Source organism: Sinocyclocheilus anshuiensis, unplaced genomic scaffold (assembly GCF_001515605.1).
Source record: "Sinocyclocheilus anshuiensis isolate Anshui unplaced genomic scaffold, SAMN03320099.WGS_v1.1 scaffold1058, whole genome shotgun sequence".
NCBI lineage: Eukaryota > Metazoa > Chordata > Actinopteri > Cypriniformes > Cyprinidae > Sinocyclocheilus > Sinocyclocheilus anshuiensis.
In genome coordinates, this window is record NW_015539880.1 from 235,001 (window position 1) to 248,775 (window position 13,775).

The 13,775-nt window shown below is 34.6% G+C and overlaps 2 long non-coding RNA genes across 2 annotated transcripts; both read left to right on the plus strand.

Moving 5' to 3' along the window:
• Positions 1–2,721: 2,721 nt before the first annotated feature.
• LOC107685423 (uncharacterized) lies at positions 2,722–12,311 on the plus strand. The gene is made up of 4 exons (XR_001633951.1): positions 2,722–3,266; positions 11,736–11,875; positions 11,998–12,149; positions 12,262–12,311. It is a non-coding gene; the product is annotated as an uncharacterized LOC107685423 (long non-coding RNA).
• LOC107685424 (uncharacterized) lies at positions 12,307–13,549 on the plus strand. Its single transcript, XR_001633952.1, has 3 exons — positions 12,307–12,321; positions 12,954–13,021; positions 13,116–13,549. It is a non-coding gene; the product is annotated as an uncharacterized LOC107685424 (long non-coding RNA).
• The last annotated feature ends 226 nt before the right edge of the window (positions 13,550–13,775 follow it).

Sequence of the window (13,775 nt, forward strand, 5' to 3'; positions counted from 1 at the left end):
CACAAACTAGCCAGTCTGATCTTAGTCAGAGGGTGTAATAAGTTAACTAATACCTTTTTGTCGGTTGCCTACTGCTTACTCATACAAAAAGTGTACTTGATTTAGCCACTTCCATACATCTTGCTAAGTCAGTGATAGACAGAAATCAAAAGGTCTTCAGATGACGTGCCTACTGCTCCTTTCATTCATGCACCTTCAGTTTGTACTATCCTGGACACAGATTTACGGTAGCACTAGCCTCCTATGATTTGCATTAGCCTCCTATGATTTACTGGTCATAATTAATTCCAGGAGAATCCAGAATAAATCAAATATAACAATTTATTATCAGTCAGGTAAATATGTATTATGCCAATTACATAGTCAATTCAAAGGTGTTGTTTGTTCTCTTTGAAGATTTCTTCTCCAGATAAGTTTTATTGTTTTATTGCATGGCGTCTGTTTTGTGTGAGTTCCTGAGTATTGGTTTCATGAAGAGTTAATTTCATAAGGAAATAAATTCACTCCTTTCACCGTACCGAGCCGAGTCGTACCACGCAGTGGAAAAGCGCCATAAAATTGAATTATTTGGCCTCAACCCCAAACGATATGTCTGGCGGAAATCCAGTACAGCTCAGCATCCAAATAACAGCATACAGTAAAGCATGGAGTTGGTAATGTCCTGTTATGGGGGTGTTTTGAGCACTTGTCAGGATAGAAGGAAAAATGGACGGAGCAAAATACTGTCAAATTCTTGAGGAAAATCTGCTGCCCTCTGCCAGAAAGTTGTCAATGGGAAGAAGGTTTACCTTCCAACATGACAATGACCCAAAGCACACAGCAAAACTGAGCAGACAGTGGCTGAAGGAGAAAAACCTGAATGTCCTTGCATGGTCTAGTCAGAGCCCAGACTTAAACCACACCGAAAATCTGTGCAATAACTTGAAGACTGCAGTCCACAAACACTCACCATCTAATTGAACTGAACTTGAGCAGTTCTGCAAAGAAAAGCGGGCACATATTGCAAAGTCTAGATGTGCAAAGTTAGTAGAGACAGAGACAAATCCCAACAGACTAAAGACTGTAATTAAAGCAAAAAAAATGCTTCAACAAAATACTGACAGAAGGGGGTTATCCTTTTTCCAACTCAGTTTTTTTTTTATTATTTGTATGATTTTTTCTGTTGGTGTTATATCTTTCACTTGCATGTTATAAGTTGCACTGAGGAAATACAGCTGGATAAAACAAAAATGTTGTCTGTCTTCATTTCAGGCTGCAAAGCAACAAAATGTGTTTATTTTAAAGGGTGATTCTTTTCTATAGCCAGTGTATGATGCTGGTTTATAGTTATGGTTTATAGTTTGTGTGAATGAGAGCTTCTTCCAAATCAACAATCAACCACATGAAAACTCAGCTTGTCACATGCAGATGGCAGTTCCCAATAAAGACACTTATCATAAACGTCTCTGAACTCAACTACCTCATCTGGAATTTTTATGAGGGTTTGCACTGTAACACATTGATGTTATAATCTCATAATGATAATTAATCACTTATGTATATACTCCTGTCTTTGTAAATCACAAAAGCTTCTGGTAAAATAATACATGTAAATAATGTGGAACTCATTATAGATATTAAAAAAATATATAACAAAGTAATATAGCAGATCTTGAAATAATATGAAATTTGCTAAATACCAGTAAAGATATGCATGTTCATTTGCTGTGTTGATGTAATAATAAACATTTTACATTTGAACATTATAGCAATGATGCAACATCAGCAGATGTTCAGAAACAAATAAATGAAATAGCACAAAAATAAAATAAGAATGTAAATGGGTTATATTATATAAAACCATATTGATTTTATTGACAATTTATTGACTTGAAGACTGTTTTAAGTCATTTTAAAGATGCAGCTGTGGTGATTTTTTACAAAAAAAATTTGTTTATGAATGAAAATAAACTAATTCTGTACAACTATAAGTATAAAAGCTTTATTTGTCTTCTTCTATTATTGATCCAAACTGTACACAATTGATCTTTGTGCAATAGTTACTTTTCTTTTTTTACTGAAATACTCATATTCTACATTTTACAGAAGCCAGGGGGTGGAGACAATGAAAAAAAAAAAATAATAATAATAATAATAAAAAGATTAAAAAAATGTAATAAAAACATGGAAATGTTTACATATATGTAACACTTAACAGCTTCTTGTTTATCAGATTATAAACAGATTTTCGGTATTGCTGAACTTCTGATTTCAAAATTATAAATAGTGGTTTATAATCACCGTGCTTACATTTATGTATACAAAACTTTGCCATTAAAAGTAACAAATTAATCAAATAATATTCCTTATGGAAAGACATGTCATAAGTAAAAAATAAATAAATAAATAAATAAAACTAATAAAATATTTTAAAAACAAAGTTGAACGCTGGGCATGATATGATATCTAACAAACAAGCAGAAATCTGACCAAAAACTGGACAACTCCAAAAAAAATAAAAATAATAAAAACGTTTCTGTAGGCTATAGACTACAAAATGTACAAAGTATATCAATATATCACAGCTAAAGGAAATAGTTACTGGGGTAATAGTTATAAATGAGTTTGAAAGAAATGTATTTTACTTTATTTGTGATTAAATATTTATGAGGTAATTTCCAAATGTTATGCCACATCAAGCAGCAACCGCGTGCTCGGTGCGTCATCACAGTGCGCCGAGTGGTGTCGATAAATACACCTAAATATTATTCACCGCAGTTGTGCTGTTTGTGTCGTTTTACGAAAGGTTTTACAGTGGCTTTATTTTTTTAGATGCTTATAAATCTAATGTGTTTCAGTTATTCTTCGCTTCCTCTTTCAGTTTGTCGGAGGAGATGATCTTTAGCAGCGTAACATCAAACTTGCTTTCACTTTATCCGTATCCGTGATCCTCATTTCATCGTGACACACATACATTTATATCTGAAACATTTTAGGTGATTTTTGGTGCTTTGTGGGGAATATACATCCATCTCACTTTAGACATAAAACCACATGGAAGAAGAGAGCTGCTGTTGTGCAGAAAGTGAGTCTAAAGTCGCTCTGTAAGGCGAGACAGTTGAGTCATAATATCGAGATAAATTAATTTCCTAGCGTGTTTCCTGATTTACTGCTTATGCAGAAGAATGTCATGCGCAAGCAGCGCAACTGGGAGAGGAGGCCGGAGGTGAAAAAAAGCCAAAGAAAAGAGGAGAAACAGAGAAAGAAGCTCAACAGACAAAGTAAAGGTGATCTGGCTTTTAACACGTGTTACCTGGCAGGTCAATCTTTCTGTGCAATACATTTTCATGTCCCATTCACAGTGTTGGGGAGTAACTAGTTACGTAATTTAATGACAAAATAAATGTAACTAATCTGTTACAGTTACTGAGGGGAAAAAATGTGTAATTAAATTACAGTTACTTATTACAAAGGAGGGTTACATCTGAATACACTACCAGTCAAAAGTCTTTGAACAGGAGGATTTTTTTTTTTTGACTAATACTTTATTATGCTTTTCTTGGGAACACAGTTACCAGTAATGACTATACCAATTTTTATTGACTTAATTCAGTGTGGACAGTATGACTGATAACAAATATAAAGAGCAGCGCCAGATGTCCAATATCAAGTCACAAAGTTAGTCCAGTGCGTAAATCCAAAAATATCATAAAGCCAGCAGAAAAAACAATCCGCACATGGTCAAATGCAGGGCAAAACCTCCTCAAAAAATCTTTATTATAACGCTTAATCAGAGGCCGTAAAAAAGTGCCAAGTGAAAAGTACAAAACGTTTTCGAGACACAAGCTCTTCCTCAGTGCCACATTGATTAGTGCACACCTGCACCCATTATAACATCAATATTCACCATGGACATCATAATATGCACACAGGCCCAAAAACACCATACAATATATCCAATTTTACCTTAAGACATTCCTATAAATATATTGTAATGGTAAAAAATTCCTCAATGCAAAAATACCTTAATACAACATTATTAAAGGGATAGTTCACCCAAAAATGAAAATTTGATGTTTATCTGCTTACCCCCAGGGCATCCAAGATGTAGGTGACTTTGTTTCTTCAGTAGAACACAAATTATGATTTTTAAGTCCAGCCATTGCAGTCTATCAGTCGTTTACTGTAATTTCTACAGGAAATTTTTAACAGTGTATATTTACAAGCGGCACATTTATGACAGGCGAAAAAGCCTACTTCATTACCAATACGATCTCTTTTCTTGTTACCCGCAAAAGCGTCTGATCTTCCAAGATAATCTCTTATGTCCTTCGCTCTATAATGCAAGAATAACGGGGGTCAGAGAAAAGGCGTGCACATACAGGATCGCTGGTTAGAATGTGCCAATGTTTTTTAATCACATCCTTAATCTCACGACTATGTTTTGAATATGTTGTAGAACAGATAACAGAGAATGCCTTAGATTTAACTTTTTTAATTATTTTTAATTAGTTTTTTATGATATATGTATACAAGAAACTTTTATAAGGTCTATGGGTGAAATTATGTATGAAACATTTTTTGCATTTTACATTAATAATGTTGTATTAAGGTATTTTTGCATTGAGGAATTTTTTTACCATTACAATATATTTATAGGAATGTCTTAAGGTAAAATTGGATATATTGTGTGGTGTTTTTGGGCCTGCGTGCATATTATGATGTCCATGGTGAATATTGATGTTATAATGGGTGCAGGTGTGCACTAATCAATGTGGCACTGAGGAAGAGCTTGTGTCTCGAAAACCTTTTTGCACTTTCCACTTTTGCACTTGGCACTTTTTTACGGCCTCTGATTAAGCATTATAATAAAGATTTTTAATTTAAGGAGGAAGTCGTGGCCTAATGGTTAGAGAGTCGGAATCGTAACCCAAAGGTTGCGGGTTCAAGTCTCGTACCGGCAGGGATTGTAGGTGGGGGGAGTGAATGTACAGCACTCTCTCCCACCTTCAATACCACGACTGAGGTGCCCTTGAGCAAGGCACCGAACCCCCAACTGCTCCCCGGGCGCTGCAGCATAAATGGCTGCCCACTGCTCCAGGTGTGTGTTCACGGTGTGTGTGTATTCACTGCTGTGTGTGTGTGTGCACTTTGGACGGGTTAAACGCAGAGCACTGATTCCAAGTACTTGGCCACATGTCACGTCACTTTTTTTAAGATTTCTTGAGGAGGTTTTGCCCTGAATTTTACCCTGAATTTGACCGTGTGCGGATTGTTTTTTCTGTTGGCTTCATGATAACAAATATAAAACATAAATACAATAGAGAAACAAAAACACGTACATGAAAAAGAGTAAAAAAAAAAATAAGAAAACATATACATGTATGTGTGTATATATATATATATATATGTATGTAAGAAAACTATATACATATGTCAGAAATGAATAAAACAAAGGGAGAAAATGTCTAATGGAATAAAGGTAAGACAAATTAAACAAACAAAAGAATACATATACCTTAGAGGACATCTTAGTAAGCTCTCCTATCCCTTACCATTACAGCACTTAAGTTTCAATAATGGAAATCAGACTAATGTGTATTCGGTTCCAATGGAGAATGGTTGAAGTCTTTGCTTTATTAATTAAGGCAGTGGATCACTCCAGTCGAACAATATCTATAAAATAGGACAGCCATTGCTGTTTTGACAGGGAAGTAGGAGGAAGCCAAAAACTGATAATAGTCTTCTTTGCAGCTGTTAACCCTGAGAACAAAGTTCGCTTTTGGTTTAGAGTCAGGGTTACTGAAGAGTCATCATTAAGAAGGAAAAGACAAGGTTCAGGATCAATCGACAGATCCAAAAGTTGTGACAAGATAGCGGAGATGTTTTTTTAACAGCTAATCAGCATATTATAATCATTTCTGAAGAATCATGTGACACTGAAGACTGGAGTAATGATGCTGAAAACTCAGCTTTGAGATCAGGAATAAATTACATTTTAAAATATATTCAAATAGAAAGCAGTTATTTTAAATAGTAAAAATATTTCACAATATTACTGCTTTTGCTGTATTTTGGATCAAACAAATGCAGGCTTGGTGATCAGAAGAGAATCCTTTAAAAAACATTAAAAATCTTACTGTTCGAAAACTTTTGACTGGTAGTGTATATTCACACGCATACAGTTTTTATTGATTTCTTTCCAAAATTGCATTGACTGCTCTAAAATATGAGACACCAGTGTTTAGGACACATAATAGTTTCTTTGATAACTGTTTTATTTCCTATTTGGGTTTGTGTATATGCTTTATTTTTTTTTTTAATTAACTGTTTTTCCCCCAAGGCTTTGTTAGATGTCAATGTTTCCTGTCATATAGCTATGCAAAGATTTGATTTCAAAAACAGTATCATAGCTAGAGCTGCTAAAGTCTGATTTTGTGGTGGCTGTGCTTTAAAATTACATTATTTTAATCTTAATTTGAGGGCTGAAGAACACTGCCTGCTTTAAATGTTTGAAAATGATTAACAGTTTAGAAACAAAGTAAGAAAAAATCTGAAAATTAAATTTAGAAAAGTAATCAAATGTAATCAGTTACATTACTTTAATAATGTAACTGAAATAGCTACACTACTTATTACATTTTAAATAGGGTAACTTGTAATCTGTTACCTATTACATTTCCAAAGTAACCTTCCCAGCACTGCCCTTTCATACATGTTTAACTTACATTTTAAAGATTGAAATAATGGTATTTATCGTTTTATTTTCAATTTTATGGAATTTATGGTTATTAATTTTATTTAAATATGTAAATGTATAATTTTTTTAAGACATCAATGATGGTAAAGGCATTTATAATGCTACAAACAGCATTATAAATATTGTTCTTTTAAACTTTCTGTTAATAAAAGAAAGGCAGCTATACATTTTAATGCATAAAAGCTTATTTATACTGTGAAAAATCGTCTTGCTTCTCTTGAACCATCAGAGTGCTGTTAGATGTAGTTTGTTAAAGAAATGAATACTTTTATTCAGCAAAGATGAATTAAATTGATCAAAAGTGACAGTAAAGACATTTTGTTAACACTTTACAATAAGGTTCACATTTATAAGGTTGTATCAGTTAATGTTGGTTAAAATGAACTAACCATGAACAACGCATCTGTTCAGCATTACTCAATCTTAGTTAAAGTGCCCCTATTATGCCATTTTGAAGGTTCCTGATATTGTTTTGGGAGTGAGTCTCCTACAATAGGATTACATGCATGCAAGGTCAAAAAAATGCTTTTGTTTTCTCAAAATATGCATTTAATACCACCTAATTTTCCAGCGATTCTCAAACGATTCGTTCGAAGCAGTTCTAAGATTCAGTCTCTCTAAACCAGAGGTGCCCAAATTAGGGTCCGAGGGCCAAAGTTGGGCCGTGGTGACCTTTAATATGCCAAATACGAGAAGAGGTGAAAAATGCTGTCGATGCTAGGCCTGTCGCAATAATTTCTATATTGACTTATCGTACGAAATATGGACATGAGCGCAATAAGTTTTGGTGACGCAATATTGCCCATTGTATTTACATGCATGTTTTACGTACAGCTTCAGCGTTACCCAGGTGACACGTTGATCGTCGATTGAACCTTATAAAGTGGCGCTCAAAGTTAAATTAACTTCAACACCTTGTTTCATTCATGAATGAATCAGCTTTTTAATGTGTATTAGTTGAGTGAACAGACTGGTTTAATGGTGACTAGGCTACTCATAAAGACCGTTTCTTGCCGCCACCTACTGGCGTAAAAATGTAACTGCATTGACTGACAGCCTGTCAAGCGCGCAAAGACAAGTCCCAGTGCTGATACTGCTGAAATATCTTCACTTTTGAAAAAAGTCTGTGCAAACAGGCACAAGTGATATTCTCTCTGTTTGGCAGTACCTTCCTCTGTGAACAAACTTTCAGTCTGATGAACCTGAACAAGTGTAAAATGAGAAGCAAATTGACGGACTCTCATTATATACTGACTCTGTCAGTAAGTCAGCTGCAGCCCAATTTGGAAAACTTTTATAAAATAAGGACCAGCTTCATGTCTCTCATTAGAGGTCGCTGATTTTGCAAGCTTATGGCTGTGTTGGTTTTATCTTCAATAGCTGTATTAGGCATTGAACTCTATTGTACTATAAATGGGAGTGTTTCTATGTTTTCACTATAAACTATAAAACATTTTTATCTCCGAAGATTACGGAGTAATGTTTTCATTTTATTAATTCATTTTTTAAATATTATGAACTCATAAATGATGGGAACCATGAAAACTTTAATTTTGATTTAATACAGTTTGGTATAATGCAGTGTTTTTCAATCCAGTTTGATTTTTGGCCCTTCATAGGAAAATGTTTGGGCACCTCTGCTCTAAACCCCTCCTTTACGTGAGCCTACTCTGCTCTGATTGGTCAGACGGCCCAGTCTGTTGCGATCAGTCTACCGCATACAGCGCATGTCAGAAGCGATACACCCATTGCCTTAGTTCTGTATTTTGAACGCTCTAGAAAATATAAACATCTATTATTTATCATACTTACAGGTTGTGATTCAGTGGAGCCAGCTGGTCTAAATAAACTGTGCACTGGGCCATCTTTCAAGAGCAAGCGTTTTGTGAAACCCATGTTGAACTCTCCCAAGATTAGAGAAGCAGTCGTCAGTAAAATTATGTGTTTGAGGGCGGGGTCAATTTATTCGCGGTTGGCAAACGTAGAACATAGGCGGGAATTATGCAAATGTGTTACCCAGTGACGTGTAGCCGTCACGGAAGTGGGATTCGAATTACTGACGAGTGACAACTCGTTTAGGCTGTTCAGAGTCGATTCTTTCTTTTGGGAGACAATAACTTTATTTATCGTGGACTTTCGGCTTTACATCTTTGCAGACTGTTTACATTCACATACAGCTACATTACACACTGCATGAAAGGCAATATTGGAAATTAGGGATGCACCGAATGTTCGGCAACCGAAATAAGCGAAAAGACCGAATAAATTGTACCGAACAATGACATGACGCGATCAAATAGCAACTAGCGTAGAGTGAGAGGCGCGCAACAAACATGTCAGCAGTGTGAAAACATTTAAAACTGTCCGAGAAGATGCAAAAATCATTACAAGCACCGACAGCGAGAGACTGTTTAGTACTGCATCACATGTCTTCGATGAGAAGAGGAAGGGCTGATTGTTGCTGGTTTACTGTATGATGATTGAAATCACGAAATGGCCTTAAACAATTAGTAAATAAACTGCAGAACGGCATGTTTTCTAATACACGCCCGCATTGCATGTATTCTATCTGCTTGTTAACGTGGGTTCAAAGTCCAAAGCGTGAGGAAAATCTTCGCTGAAACAGTGTTACTCGTCAGTTGCTCAGTCACATTTTTATGAATTTTTACAAGGCATGTGACAATGCGATACGTGCGACGTATTTGTAATGAGACTCATTTATAAATCTGCTGTTGTCAACAAAAAGAAGCACTGAGGTCTTCCTGCGCGTTTCCGCCAAAATAAACGTTGAGAAAAAGCAAGAAATCCGTCAACATTCATAAATGTTAGTATTGTAATTTTACTGTTGTTCTGTAAAATAAAATAAAAAGTAAGACAATAATAATGATAATAATAATCACAACAGCTCTATTAATACATTATAACATTCACACATAGTGTTCAAATTGGGATCTGTAATATTTTCTAATGTTTTAAAAGAAGGCTCTTCTGCTCACCAAGGCTGCTTTTATTTGTACAGTAAAAAAATACATGCCTGATTCAAGAAGGGGGTCTGATGGCCAAAAAATATTATTTTACTAACTTAATAATTTTAAGTTAAATTGTGCTTTGTTGATATGATGTCTGCTAGAATGTTAAAAAAAAGTTCAGTGTTAAATATTTTTAAATTGTTGTTTTGTAATTGGTTTTTTCTTTGAAAAGCAAGACAAAACAGTAAAAAGCACATTTTGGCTATTTAATTTATGCAATGGTGAAAAAAACTGGCAAAATACATGGGGAAAAAACTCGAAAAAACCGCGTTCGGTCTTTGGCCTTTGGCCCAGTGTATCATTTTGTTCGGCCTCGGCCAAGAATTTTCATTTTGGTGCATCCCTATTGGAAATGACATAATAGGGGCACTTTAATGTTAACTTATGCATACAAATGTGCTAGTTAAATGATACCTTACAGATATACTAATGCATCTCTTCACATTAACAGCTTAATTAGTTAATGTTGGTTAATGCACTAGTTAACATGAACTAACAATGAACTGCCTGTAAATGGCTTTATTTAATGTTTTGTAATGCTAATTCATACTACATATACATATAAGTATGTAGCAGCTAACACGCACAAAGAATGAATAATATTAACTCTTTTTGAGCACTAATTTGGGCTATTGGTAAAATTAATTCTAAAGGAAACCATCTGAACTTCAACTGATATGTTATTCATGTTTGTAGATGTTTATTGGAGGATTTGGCATTAATGTTCCAATTAATGTAGGCCTGTTACATTCTTTTTATTATTAGGCCTATTATTATTATTATTATTAGGTTGCTTTTATTATTAAATTATTATTACAATTAATTTTCCCCGCAATAATTTTATAGTGCATCACCACATAACTGACACGCTGTAAGGATAGTAAAAGATTAGGCTATTAGCTTACTCCTCATTGAAAATGTTTTACAGTGAGTTACAATGAATACAATACAGTGAATTATAGGCCTATAATTAAAATTATTAACACTGCAGTCATCAATGAAAATTAAGAGCAGCTTTCGAAAACAACGTGTTTAACACAAAATATGTTTCTTCGTAATCAGATTCGTCTCTCGTCGTCTGAAGACTGGAGTAATGATGCTGAAAATTCAACTTTGGTCACAGGGATAAATTACATTTTAAAGGGGACTTAACACACAGTTTCAGCCAATCTCTTGTTAATCTTGAGTACCTAAAGAGTAGTATTGCCTCCTTCATATCTCTGAAGACTCTTTAGTTTTATCAGATTTATAAAAGACAGATACAGTTTTAAAAAACTTTCAGAAACTTATACGAACACTGAAGGGGTGTATTTGGCACAGAAATACCCCGTCATACGTCCAACTGGTTTTTTTCAACTTTGGCCATGTTTAGCATGAGAATCCAACTTTTTAAAGTAAAGAAGTCAAGTCAAGTCAAGTCACCTTTATTTGTATAGCACTTTATATAATACCGATTGTGTCAAAGCAGCTTTTCAGTGTCAAACAGGAAAATAGTTTGTCAATAATACAAGAAGACAAAGTCATTTTTCCAGCTAAAGTCAGTTCATTGTTGATTCGGTGTTGTCATCATCCAGTTCAGCTCTCTTCCAATAATGTCTGTGCAATCAAGTCAGCGATGTTGCCAGAAATTGTGGCCCCAACTAAGCAAGCCAAAGGCAACAGTGGCAAGGAACCAAATCTCCATCGGTGACAGGAATGGAGAAAAAACCTTGGGAGAAACCAGGCTCAGTCGGAACGCATTAAACAGCATTAGACCCCCCGCTTTAACATATTCAAATAGAAAACAGTTATTTTAAATTGTAATAATATTTCACTGTTTTACTGTATTTTTGACCAAATAAATGTAGCTTTGGTGAGCAGAAGAGACTTCAGGAAACTTCTTACTGACCCCAAACTTTTGAACAGTATTGTATATTGTGTTCTGGAACGGAGACTGCTTCCTAACTGATTAGATGTTTATCTTGCAGATGTGAATGAATTCCGCCCACAGCTCAGTAAACGTGTCAATAAAAGCGATTACCAAAGAGAGACTGGAGGAGGCCAGAGGAGCAGGACTGCGCCTGTGTGTTGATCTCAGCATGACTGACTGTCTGTCTGTCTCCCAAAAGTGAGATTTACTAAACAAACACAGCATTTATATAAAGAAGTCTGGTAGGTTGATACCTGACCCTGCTTGCTTGATAAATAAAGTGAGAGTTTTATTTATTCATACCTTTTTTTCTCTCACAGGAAATCTTCCGCCTTGCATGTCAGATCAGGGCCTTTACGGATGCAATAAAAAAGCCTTACAGCCTTTCCGCGTATTTCTGACGGAGTTAAAAGAGGACAGTCTGCTGTATAAGGAGTGTGTTCGGATGAATGACGGCTTCCTGAATTATTTGGTTAGTCTAATCTTGCTTTTAAAACCTGCAATAGTAAAAAACAAAACAAAAAAGAATCGTAGAAATTGCGTACAGTAAGCAATTTTTGTTATTGTGTCTCTGAATCTCACAGATTGATGTGACTGAGGAGAGCTGGTTTCATCTGTTTCCCTCTGAAGATGTGCAAGTGAAGGTTCATATCGCCCATATTCTATACTGCATTAAGAATTAGTTCAAAGTCAACATGAAATCAAAATTTACCCTATTTACTTTTTTTTTTTTTGCACGGTCCTGGGTTTATTGTGCATGATTCATTAGTGCATACTGTTTCAAAATGGTGAAAATGTTAATCTTTGTGGCATTTTCATCAAAATGTTATATTGATTAAATGTAATAAGAAAAAAACTTTAATATTATTTATTATTATAGTATTTATTAATATTTGTAATTGCTTTTATTTTCATATTTTTGTTTGCTTTTATATTTATATTTCAGTTCAATTTTAGTTTTTCTTTTATTTTAATTTGTTTGATATGTGTTTTTGTCATTTTTATTAGTTTTTTATGTATACATTTATATTATTTTATATTTTATATTATTTTTTATTACAGTTTTATATTTTCATTTTATTTTCATTTAAGTGTTAGTTTTTCATCTGTTATTTCTATTTTATTTCAGCTTTAATTCCATTACGAAAACAAATTTTAATAGTTTTAATTTTAGCTAACAATAACACCGCCTTAAACAACATCTGTCATTACAATAAACCAAATGTATTTCTTTCATTTTAGTTCTATGTAAATGTTCATTATGTTTCCATGTTAGCTTTAGAGTATGTGGAGGAAGATAAAGTTTATATCCTAGGAGGTTTAGTGGATGAAACCATACAAAAGGTGAGACTCGTGTGTTTCTATCATCATTTATTAAAGAGATGTTATAGTGGAGAAACAGCTAAACTAAACAAGATCTCCCTCTGCATTCCTAAAGAAAATAAGCTACACGAGGGCGAAAGAGCTCGGCATTCGCACGGCGCGGCTGCCGATTGATGAGTACATGGTGAAGTGGCCAAACCCCAAAAACTTCCACTCCAAAAATCCTAGCCATCAACTAAGGTGATCACTTTCTCTGACTCAGCTTTTACATACTGCAGTCATAATCCTCCTCATCCTATGTTGAAACTGAGTGTATAATTTGCTGATGTGTTTCAGTGTTTGAAATCCTTCTGACATTTCGGGACACTAAAGATAGGACTAAAGCGCTTGCTGCTGGTATCCCTCCTGGAAAAGGTTACATGGTGGCGTCAGCAGCATCTACAGACATAATAAACCCTTCAGAAGAGCTTTAGACACTCGCGGACTTTGGCTTCATAGTGTTTATAAGGCCTTGAGCCTGTAATAGTGTTATGAACTCATCTATAATGGATAACTTTGTCTGACTGAAGTAACTTGAATCAATAATTCAATTCAAGTTTATTTGTACAGCGCTTTTCACGATACAAATCATTGCAAAGCAACTTTACAGCAAATTAAGTTTCTACAATATTTAGTGGTAGCTTATCAGTGGTGACTGTCAGTTAATGTACATATGGCAGAAATGTACGGAAAAATCAATTAAAGACGTAATCAAACAGACGATGAACACTATTAA